This window comes from Clupea harengus, chromosome 3 (genome assembly GCF_900700415.2).
Source record: "Clupea harengus chromosome 3, Ch_v2.0.2, whole genome shotgun sequence".
NCBI classification, from domain to species: domain Eukaryota; kingdom Metazoa; phylum Chordata; class Actinopteri; order Clupeiformes; family Clupeidae; genus Clupea; species Clupea harengus.
This window is the reverse complement of record NC_045154.1, coordinates 7,480,975-7,492,798: the sequence shown is the minus strand read 5'-3', so window position 1 is coordinate 7,492,798 and position 11,824 is coordinate 7,480,975. Positions and strand designations below refer to the sequence as shown.

General features: G+C 42.1%; 1 pseudogene; it reads left to right on the top strand.

Annotated features, from left to right (window-relative positions):
- The first annotated feature begins 251 nt into the window (after nucleotides 1-251).
- Nucleotides 252-4,552, top strand: LOC105905560 (annotated as a pseudogene).
- The last annotated feature ends 7,272 nt before the right edge of the window (nucleotides 4,553-11,824 follow it).

Genomic DNA, 11,824 nt, shown 5'->3' with positions numbered 1-11,824 from the left:
CTGCCGCGGCTGACAGAGAGCAAGGACACAGGCACACAGACACCACAATGAACATTAACATTAACACATCAACACATACAGGTCGCTACAATACATTGAAATGTCAGTCAGAGAAACAGACTCAGCTTTTTCGGAAATTCACGAAGTACTCTGAAACCGTCACGTTGGCATCGTATCAGGTGGCATGGAATATTGCTCGAGCAAAAAAGTCACATTGTGAGGGAGAGTTTGTGAAGTCTTGTGTGCACATGATGTCGTTGCTATCCTCAACCCTGAAAATGACGGATCATAGCGGTCTGTATCAGACCTGCAACTGTCAGGCACGAGGATATCTGACATTAACAACATAATTGAGACAAAGTGATGTACAGATCTTGAGAAGTGCCGGGCTGGAGCCCCCCCAAAAGTTTCCTTAGCCCCACCAAAAATATATACCGGTATATTTTTTTATTTTGAGATCGTCAAATTCACACCTAACCACCGATTTAGTGAACTTTAAAGTTCTGTTTGGTCGTGAGTGAGTGAGGGAGCCTCGCGAGCGTGCAGACAGACGGTGATAAAGTCTAGTAAACAGACTTGGAGCAACTGTCAGACCCACGCTGGTGAAAGCTGCCATAATCAGCTGCTGGATATAAAGGTATAGCACATGAAGTTTAAAATATTAAAAGAAACGAAATGGTTGAATCATCTCGAGTTAATTATAGATGTCGTGGCTCTCTTTTATCATGCCGGTTCATTGATCCTGTGGGTATGCTACCCTACTCAGTAGCTTCAGCTATAACTATCTAGTGAACTCTAGCCTACAACGTTAACCTACTCACTTGAGCTGCAAATCCCTACCATGCTACTGTATAATTAGCACCTATCTCAGCAGATGTCTTCAATATGTTTATTTTTGTGCCATATTTTAAATCTAAATTTGTTAATTTCTCTTCCTAAAACCCATTAGAGGACACTATTTAAAAGGTTATTTTCCAAAAAAATCTTATGGGGGACCATGCCCCCAGACCCCCCTAGTTTTGCTGGGTCACAGGAAAAATAATATTTAATTATGTAGGGGCTTATCCCCCCCAAAAGTGGGAACCTAGATTCGTGTGGCTCTTCAAAATGGTGTTGGGTTTTGTTGTGGCTCTTTGAGCTGGACTGGTTAGCCACCCCTGGCCTATATGATCTTCTATACGCGACTTCTCTCTAAAAAAAACCCACATAACTACATAATTAACGTTCTGTAATCAAACTCAGACCAAATTCAGAGGGAGCTGACAGTAATAACGTGAGGTTACCGTTTGCTTTGAAGAAGGGTCCGTAGGCATATTACTGCTAAATGTAGGTTTGCCTGAAGCCTCCCCGTTTCTACGTTCTGCCGAACTAGTAAGTTGCTTATTTGCCGTCTTGCTTTGTCTTGTGTTGCACATGCTCGATGTTTGACTGTGTTAGGACAGTTGTTGACTAACTAGTTTGTCATAATGTCAAAGTCAGCACATTTCAAGAGATTTCTTTAGTTTTAGCCGCTAGCATATAGTTAGCGATTAGCAATTGTTCCGTTATGCTACTTTAAATCTTTGTAGCATTTTGTGAATGGGCAACCTACTCCTGAGTATCCCAAGGTATGCATATGGCACAACCTGATAGCAATAACCTGGCGATCTGATACAAAGCCATAGCATTACATCAGGATCATCATTTTACAAGCAAGTTATCGCTTTCAGCAACACGCACACACATCCCTTGAACAATAACGTTACTAGCAGCTATCTTGCTCCACACTGCTACGTTACTGTACTGTTCTCTAGATTGTCACCAACCTAGCTAGCTAGATAGATACCTCTCCACAGTCTCTCGCCCGAGACTGAATAAATAACAATAATAAATAAACTTAATTGGTTATTAGCTAGCTTGAAATATTATATGCAGATTTTACGGAAAAATGCGGAAGTGCTTGCACTAGTTAGCTAGATTGAATCTAAGGCTCTGGATTGATTGCAAAATGTCTGAACGTCAGATTCCACGCCTACTGGCCTCCTCTCATTATCATATTGGGAACAATGAATGAATGAATAAATAAATAAATGCATGAATGAATGAATTAATGAATAAATAAATACATAAATAAATAAATGAATACAGAAATAAATACATACATAAATGCAAATTATAAGTAACTATTGATTGACAATTGTGCGTTAATTAATACATTTATTTCTGTCTAAATGCATTGATGTGGACATTTATTTATTCATTCATTCATTTATAAATATGGCAGGTTTGGTCCTCCATATACTGTACTTCACAGTATGCCTATCCGAAAATGTGGCAAGTCCAATTTAGGCCTTTGTCATTCCCCACAGTCATATGGATATTGGCTGGGTGTACACTGTTCAGGTAACGAAACGTAAGATGAAAGTCTTTGCTAGTGCAATTTAGACCCATCATCGGCTGTCTGTCCAGTGTTCTAGCTTGTTAGCATGCTTGTCAACGTATCCGAATTATAACAACACTAAATGCCTTTTTCAGTTAACAAACTCTTTTTGTATTTAGGAGAGTATGCATTCCTACACCGCAAATGTCTATACCACCGTGGTAGAGGAACTGTCGCGAGTGAAGCATCGCAAGTTCATCGCTGTAGAGCAAGAGTTCTTCCGCATTTGGTGGGACACAGTGGCCAGCGGACAACATAAGAAACAAGTAGAAGTCAATCTGTTGAGTCTCTACTAAAACATGTGACCCCCATGGTCCTGTTTTGACTTGCTGGCCGTTGAAATAGTCCATGTGGTCTCTTCTCAGACTGCCGTAGTGGCTGCCTAATCAGACCTCTACTAACAACATCTATGCGAATCCTTTTAAGGTTAGACAGCTTTTACGAGACGGTCGTCTGGAGTTCATTATTGGAGGCCAGGTGATGCACGATGAGGCTGTCACGGATCTAGATGACGCCAATCCTTCAACTGACAGGTAAGGTGAGGTCGATCCTGAACAAATATATTAATTGTCTATTATCAATCAGCAGGGCTATATAGGTAGGTCCAATTATCTATGTTAAGCTAGTTTCATCTATTCCAGATTTTACAACATGCGAGCCTGTATGTAGCATTTACTCTACATTTAGTATTGCTAACAATCAATAATTCTATTTCATATAGATATGCATATTTTTTCCAAACTTTGTAAATAAATGGCAAGTACAGTTAGACAATGAAGCTTATATTGTTGCTTTTACATGTAAATTTCACAAAATACTCAAAATGACCTCAAGAACATATCTGTTTTGAAATCACAATCATCCTCATATTCAGTAGCCTGACGTTGTCATACTCATAATTCTAGTCAGAATATGAGTCTGATACTGCTCCATTGGGCTGTGATTATGGGGCGTGTTTCAACCGAACCAGGAAAAAAAATGCCTCTTCGCTCAATTGGATAGACCTACAACCAATCAGAGCAACGTAGTATGTGAACCGGGCCAGCTGATAAATTACACTTTTACCGAATCCCGTAGGAAGGACGGCAAAAACACCTTTTCGATCGACAAATGCCTTGATCGCGTTTCTCTGTTCCTCTTTCAAAATGAATGCGCTGTCGATGTCTTCTAAAACAGACTTGATGGCAGAATCTGTCTACACCTCTCAGCTCTCCAGCGGCAGCCATGTTTGTTGAAAACAAATTCAAACCAAGCGCTCTTTGGTGACGTGGCTGATTACGTTACTGTTGATCATCTGTCCATCATCGTATAAAGCCCGCCCTGACAATTTGATTGGTCTGAACAGCTTCAGGTCGGGCATAATTTCTCCCCAACGGAGCAATGCCAGACCGAACTTCCCGACCTCAAATGTTGTGGGCCGGGCTAAGTTCGTGCTGGCACCCAGGCTACATATTCACTAGACAGGTCTCAAAACTCTAGAACGTAACTCACACCCTATCAGTGTACAGCTGCCATATCCACAAACTATAGTTTCTTACATTTTCACTCAGAACGAGATATTCACAAACTTTTTAGTCTATTGTTGCCAGAAACGTAATCATTCAAGGTAAAACACTTGTGACTGTCGTGGTGCGATCGTACATGAACGGCACACTCCTATATGCGACAGCTAGCACACCCAAACACACATGGTTTTACACACAAACAAACACATAACTGATTACACGAACTTCAACAAAGTTTAAAATTATTTATTTATTGATTTTGGTGCACCAACTGTGTGCCACTGAAGAAAATAAAATTGATTACCGACGTGTTGGAGAGTTCGAGGCCTCAGCTAGCTGGTCAGTCCGACGCAAAGAAGCGCCCGCGCCCGGAAACACTGAACATTTATTTTGGTTCCCAGTTTAATTGGACTGCTGATTCCCTGTTATGGCGGTAGGGATGAGAAATGGTCTGGGCCAAATCACCTCGATAAGGTGTTGGTTTTTTACATACCTGTAAATGTGATTATTTATTACGTAGTTATTTCTTTGTTTTTTTTTGCATACAGAGAAATGCTATGTTTATGTTTCAGGGTCTGTCTCGTCATCTGTGTAGTCTTTTTTAGAAATGGTGCTGGCCACATCTTAAGTATGTTGATTGTTCTGTCTAGGGAAAGGTTTAGTCTTCTTGTCTTGTCAGGTATGTGCATCTATGTCAGACCTGGGCAAAGTGCGGCCCAAGGGCAATTTGCGGCCCGTTGGCTGTCCCTGTGCGGCCCGCGGAGGTCAATTGTAAATTAGGAATCAAACGTAAATACCTGTACTTGTTATACGGCTCTTCAGAATGTTCCAAAAAGTTCTGTTGATTTGAATGGGCCATCCCAACCATAGATATATATATATATATTTATATATAAAGGCCTTTATATATATATATATATCTATGATCCCAACGTTCGCAGGTCTGTAATTTCTTTATATTCACTGCTTCAAAAAATGTATGACTGGTGTCATTGGCAACGGGTTTTGTGCTTCTAATTCACATCTTTAATATCATTCCGCATCGCAAGTAGTCCGGTCATTTAACGTAACTGAAAGTCATTGAAACTTGAAGTCAGAAGGTGGGTTGCTTCGCATTTGCGTGAAGAACTAAACGGCAACAAAATCATTAAAAAGAGGTATTTTGGAGAAATGTCTTCTATTGTTTAGGCAAGTAACCGTATAATAAGCAGGATACTTTTTTATTTACGTAGGCCTACATTTGTGCGTGTGGGCGTGCCTGCGACCATTTGCGCTGATAAAAATTTCTATTACTATTAATTTGTATACTTATACCAGTGTTTTTCAACCTTTTTTGCGTCAAGGCACACTTAAGACACAGAAAAAATCTCACGGCACACCAACAACCGGAAATGATATGAAAATCAAACCCAAACATAGTTTCAGCATGAGCATAATATACTCTAAGAAATCAGGGAAACGCGTGTTCTATTTGTTATGTTTTATTAAACTTAACATCATCCGAATGCCAAGATGGCACAGGTTTTATGCCCAGGTACAGATCATTTTGGACAGGCTGCATTGCCGCCACACACCTGTAGAACAAAAGACATGCAATTAGAACAACAACTGTCATGGTATATGAACATCGTTAAGTGCTAGCTCCATCCACAAAGCGCACGTTAGCCAGGAGTTGGGCATGGCCACTTATATCTGTCGACTCATCGAGTTGCAAAGCAAATTTCCCGCTGCAGCGTATCTTCTCCAAAACAATGCTCTCGATGTCAGCAGACATGTCATCAATACGTCTCGCTATGCTGTTATCTGAGAGGGGAACTTTGGCAATCTCCTTCACTGCATCTGGGCCTAGCATGACATTGACAATGGCTTTGCAGGCGGGTAATATCAATGATTCCCCCACAGTGTGTGGCTTTTTTTACTTAGCTACAAGTTCTGCTACTAAATAGCTAGCTTCCAGGGCTCTCTCAGACACCTTTGTCATCATAGTAGCCTGTTTCACAGTGTTGTCACGCAAACAAACAAAATAGTTTGGATCCTTGTCTTAGAGCGCAGGGTGTTTAGTTTGCAAGTGGCGTTTAAGCTTGCTAGGGACCATGGCACTGTTAGCTAGCTTTTCCCCACACACAACGCACAACGCACAACGTACTCGGTGCGGCGGGAACCCCAAATGACAGATACTCATCACTGTACTGCCTTGAGCTCACCGTTTTAGCCTTCTTTTGACACCCACTTGTACTGGGCTCATCTGGATCAGGTGTGGGGGGATCTTGATCAGGACCTAGTTTTCTTTTCAAAAATGTCTCCATTAGACTTTTATGCGTGTACCTATCTCTTAATCTCACTTTTTTTAATTGTCGCCTCAGCAAATCTGCCTATTAATTACGCTGCGTACCGCCACCCACAGGCAGAGGGGAGTATTGAGCCTTCATACCACCAACAGCGCGACGACACAAACACACAAGTTGGCTCTTTTTTTTTTCACCAATGAAGTGACAGTATGTAAAAAATGATGTTTTTTCACGGCACACCTGACAGCCTCTCGCGGCACACCAGTGTGCCGCGGAGCAGTGGTTGAAAAACACTGACTTATACTATTGCATTGCAAGCTTGCTCTCGTGTGTGTGTGTGTGTGTGCCATGTGTATTGGTCGTCTGGGAACACCTTTAATACTGCAAACATGCTCATTTTCAAAATCGTTTTGGTGAATGTTGATTACATGTTGATTAAATAATGTTGGCGTTTTTACTATGCCTGCACCTTATTTTTTTGATAGCCTAAATGCAACATCTACTCTTACCAGTAGCAGTTAATCAAAACCATACAATTTAATGTTTGTTTATAAAGAGATACAACTTATATTGAGCAGAATTGAGTTCAGCCTATTGGTCCGGCCCTCCACAACAGTCCCACTATCTCATGTGGCCCTTTGGGGAAATTAATTGCCCACCCCTGATCTATGTAGACCTTGGTACTGCTGATTATGGTCCTCTGCTCATTTAGAGGTTTAGCAGGTTTTGTATATTCTTGAGACTGCTGATTGTTTTACTCTGCCCATATAGAGGCTTAGCAGGTTATATGTTCAGTGAGACTGCTGATTATTGCCCTCTGCATAATGAGAGGCCTAGCAGGTTTATTAGATCTTTTGAAGACTATTAAACAATATAACTTTGAACCTCACTCTGTCTGAGCTTTTTGGCCAAACCCACATTTTGACGGCAACCCGAGGCTCTGTCCGTCACAACACTTCTTGGAGCTGAAAATATCTTGTAATTTCAATATGTCTCCAAATAACTTCCCTTACGGTGCAAACCCATGACAGCGACGCAATACGCTTCCATCGCTTTGAGTGGGCGTGTTGTAGCCTGTGGAAATAGCATAACAGACTGGACTAGTGAGCTAGTTAGCAATCTGATTGGCCACTGCCGGGAAAAATCGCTCCTCATTTGCATAGGATTCAACTTTTTCCAACTTTTATCGGTCGCGTCGCCCAAAACGGTGGTCTACGTCACAATGGATTTGCTCCCGTTGAAATGCATGGGATTTAGAATATCGCGTCGCTCATAACGGTGTCATGGGTTTGCACCGTTAGGGTTTCAGTAAAGGTTAGCTGCTTCTTTTGGATAATCAAAACAGATGCCCGATGATATTTAATAAAGATTCATGGTTTAAGTTCATTGTTTAAAAATGTGTTGTTGGATAAGCAACGAGGAGTAATGAGGTTTTTAGAATAGAGAAAAAGTGTATGTACAGACCCCACCCATGTCAAGCCCCCAATAAGCGAAATCCACAAAGTATCTACAAAGTACTCAAATTTGTAGTAGAATATGATGGTGTATTGTTATATAGCACACTCTACACTGATATAACTAGTAAGGATATTGATATATATACACTGATATTAGGGGTGGGAATCTCTTGGCACCTCACAATTCGATTCGATTCCGATTCAGTGGTCAACGATTCGATTCTAAACCGATTATCGATTCTACACCGATTATCGATTCTAAACCGATTATCGATAATCAATTCTAAACCGATAAAACGATTATCGATGCATGTCGATTTTTAAAACATCTGAGTTTGCTACTCAGAGTCTCAAATCACTTCCTACTTTGTGTTTGATAATTAAAGAAAATCAACAGATGAATTACCTTCTCTATTTTTTATTAGAGAAAAAGCTTTCCCTTGTCACAATTATGACTTTCAATGAACAATGCAATAATCGATGCAGCTTGCATTTCAACACAAAATGAATGTGTAAAAAAAAAAAATAAATTTAATTTTAATTTTTTTTTTTTTTTTTTTTTAAATCGATTATGAACTTTTCTGAATCGAGACAGAATCGTTCTAGAGAGAATCGAGAGAAATCGAAAAATCGATTTTTTTTTCCCACCCCTAACTGATATATACTGTATATTTCATAGGACAACTATACCCAGCATTCTATGAGGGTTAACAGTGGGGCATTACGGATGCCCTGAGGGAACAAACACAATTGAATAACAATACACAACATTCCTTCCCCTTTACTTTTAAATCCCCATAAGTAAAAGTAATATTCACAGTATTGATTATTCTTTGTAACAGTATTAAACCTTGAAGAAACTTTTTTTTCTTAAACAATGTTACGAAATAACATTTAACAAATTAACAAAATACATTTTCTGAACTAGGGAAAGAGGGTAGACTGCCTCAATTCCCAGACTTAACCCTGGGGGTGTATTCTGCCCCACTGCTGGAGGTTAGTCTCTAGACTACAGGTTCAACCGGTCAGGGGGTCGTCGTTCTCTTGTGGGGTAATGACGACCTACGGGCAAATCTACAGTCCCACTGTCTCTCAGTCTGCCTGGTGATGGTGTATGCCCAGACTGGGGTGCATCAGTACTCTGAGTAGGCACACTCACTGGTTCAGGTGAGTAGGGAACCCCTTCCATGTTTTCAGGTTGCTGCAGTGATGATGGCTCAAAACCATGGAATGGCTCCAGTAGCTGTTCTGGGTTTGCCATTTGACCTGAGTCATCACTGAGGTTGGTTCCTGGCAACAGTTGATCCACGTGTCTCCTCCAGATGATGTTCTCTGGTGTTAGAACTGTGTAGGACACAGGGCCTGTTTGTGCGACAACTGTTGCTTGTATCCACTTTGGACCTTTACAGTAGTTCCGAGCACGAACTCTCTCTCCAGCTCTGAAGCTTCTGTCTTTTGCCTTGCTCCATCTCTCCACCTGTGCTCTTTGTTGTGTCTGTACGACCTGCTTAGTCTTCAGTGGTCTCAGTAGATCGAGTGGTGTGCGCAGCTGTCTTTTCATCATGACATGCAGAACATGACTTGGCCTTGTCTTTGATAGCTGCGTCTAAGCCTGGCCACCAAAAGTAGCTGCGCGCAATCTCTTTCATTCGCACCATGCCACAGTGCCCTGAATGGAGTTCCTCAAGCACCTGCTTTCTCAGTGGCGGCGGAATGATGACTCGAAAACCCCATAACAAGCATCCAGCCTGAACTGTGAGCTCGTTCCTCCTCACCAGGTAAGGCTTTAGGCTGTCTGACAGCTCTCTTTCTCTCCCATGAGTGACAATGTCCATGACCTCAGACATCACTGGGTCAGTGCGGGTGAACTTCTTCACATGGGCTGAGGTAACTGGGGCGTTGCTCACTTCCTTGAAGATTTTAGCCTCGGAGTGCTTCGTGTGTGTGACAGGTAAGGGAAGCCTTGAGAGGTCGTCTGCATTACAGTGCTGCTCAGCTCTTCTGTACTTGATGTCATACTGGTGAGCAGACAACAGTAATGCCCATCACTGCATGTGGCTGGCTGCGAGCGATGGAATTCCAGTGTGGGGTCCAAAGATGGAGGTGAGTGGTCTATGGTCTGTTAGCAGCGTGAATTGTTTTCTGAACAGAAACTGATGGAATTTCTTTACTCCGAAGATTATAAAGAGTGCTTCAGGCTCTATCTGTGCATAATTGCTCTCTGCTTTGCTCAAAGTCCGTGATGCGAAAGCAATTGCCCTTTCTTCACCTGATGGCATTATGTGTGAGATCACAGCACCAGCACCATAAGGCGATGCGTCACACGCTAACTGTAATGGCACGTCGGGGTTGAAGTGGGTGAGGGCTTCTGAATGGACTAAAGCTTCCTCACATCTGTCTGACCACTTCCACTGTGTGGTTTTGTTCAAAAGTTCATGCAGTGGTTTTAGCATGTTTGATAGGTTCGGCACAAACTTTGCGTAGTATGTCAGTAGTCCAACGAATGATCGCAGCTGACTCACATTTTGTGGGGATGGAGCTTCCTCAACAGCTTTTACCTTAGATGGTGCCTTGTGCAGCCCAGCACCGTCGATGATGTGGCCCAGGTACTCAACTGAAGACTGGAAAAACTCACATTTGTCCGTCCGGACCCGAAGTCCGTACTCCTCCAGACTCTGTAGTGCGGCGTCAAGGTTTCTCAGGTGCTCCTGTTTGTCTTTACCTGTGATGAGAAGGTCATCGAGGTAACACTGGACACGGGTGAGCCCACTCAGTATCTGGTCCATAGCTCTCTGGAACAAGGTCGGGGCTGAGGTGATCCAAAAGGGAAGCCTCCGGTACCTGAACAGTCCTTTGTGAGTCACTATGGTCAACATGCATCTGAAGATAAGCCTGACATAAGTCTATCTTACTGAATTTTTGTCCTCCAGCTAAACCAGCAAACAGATCGTCAATGAGGGGCTGTTCAGCTGTCAAGACAGGGTTCACAGTGACTTTGAAGTCGCCACAAAGTCTGATGGATCCGTCTTTCTTCATGACTGGAACAACTGGTGTAGCCCATTCACTAACACTTACTGGGTCCAGTACTTCACTCTTGACTAGTTTGTCCAATTCAGCTTCAACTTTTGGCTTTATGGCGTATGGCAGGGGTTTTCAACCGGGGGTCCGCGGCCCCCTGGTGGTCCGCGACAGCATCGCAGGGGGTCCGCGACATAATGAGCCTATGTTTATCAGTTCACCAATGATTTAAAAAAAAAAAAAAATTATATTTCAACACATTTCCAGATTACTCTTGAATATCGTGAAAAATAAAACAAGCTGATAATAATATAAAGGAGATTCACGCTGACAGAATGTAGCCTTGCACCTATCCAGTCTATGGTAGCCTGTGCTTTGCTAATGTTAATGCATTGCGTCCCTAACGTCACGCCATACGCATATTATTCATAACGTACAGTCTAGCGCGCAAAGTTGACAAGCATCTGCATAGCCTACATGTACTTTTGAAGTTTAGTCGACAAAGTAATAGTTTTGGTGAAGAACTGAAGTTATCTACTGTCCTTAGCTAACATTTCGTTCTAATGTCGAGTTAGCTGGTCAGAAGCACCAATGGATCGTTTTTTAGTGAGGAGAGTGACAGAGGGACAGGCTGTCACGACAGAGGGACAGGCTTCCAACAAAGCTACACGTTCACAGGATACAGGGAAACAAATTCAAAAAAGAAAAAGAAAACACAATGAGGAATACATCAAATACGGATTTACAGTGACGACAGACAGAGCAGGAGAGGAGGTACCAATGTGTTTCGTGTGTTCAACATTACTGTCAACTGAAGCCATAAAGCCGTTGAAACTATTGCGGCATATGGAGACGCATCACGTTTTCTTGAATGCCAAGCCTATTGAGTACATGCAACAGATGTTGCGTGATTTTCATATGACTTAAGTTCTGGATAAGTTGCCAGACAGAATTTCCAAAGCTTGCTGCAAATGCAATGGTGTCTTTTGCCCTTTCAAATACCTGTATGGGAGCGTTTTTTCTACACTGGCGTACTTAAAGAATAAGTACAGGGCAAAGCTTGAACCAGAGAATTATATGAGACTGTCGCTACCTACCATTTCGCCACGAATAGACCGCCTGTGTGGACTTCACCAT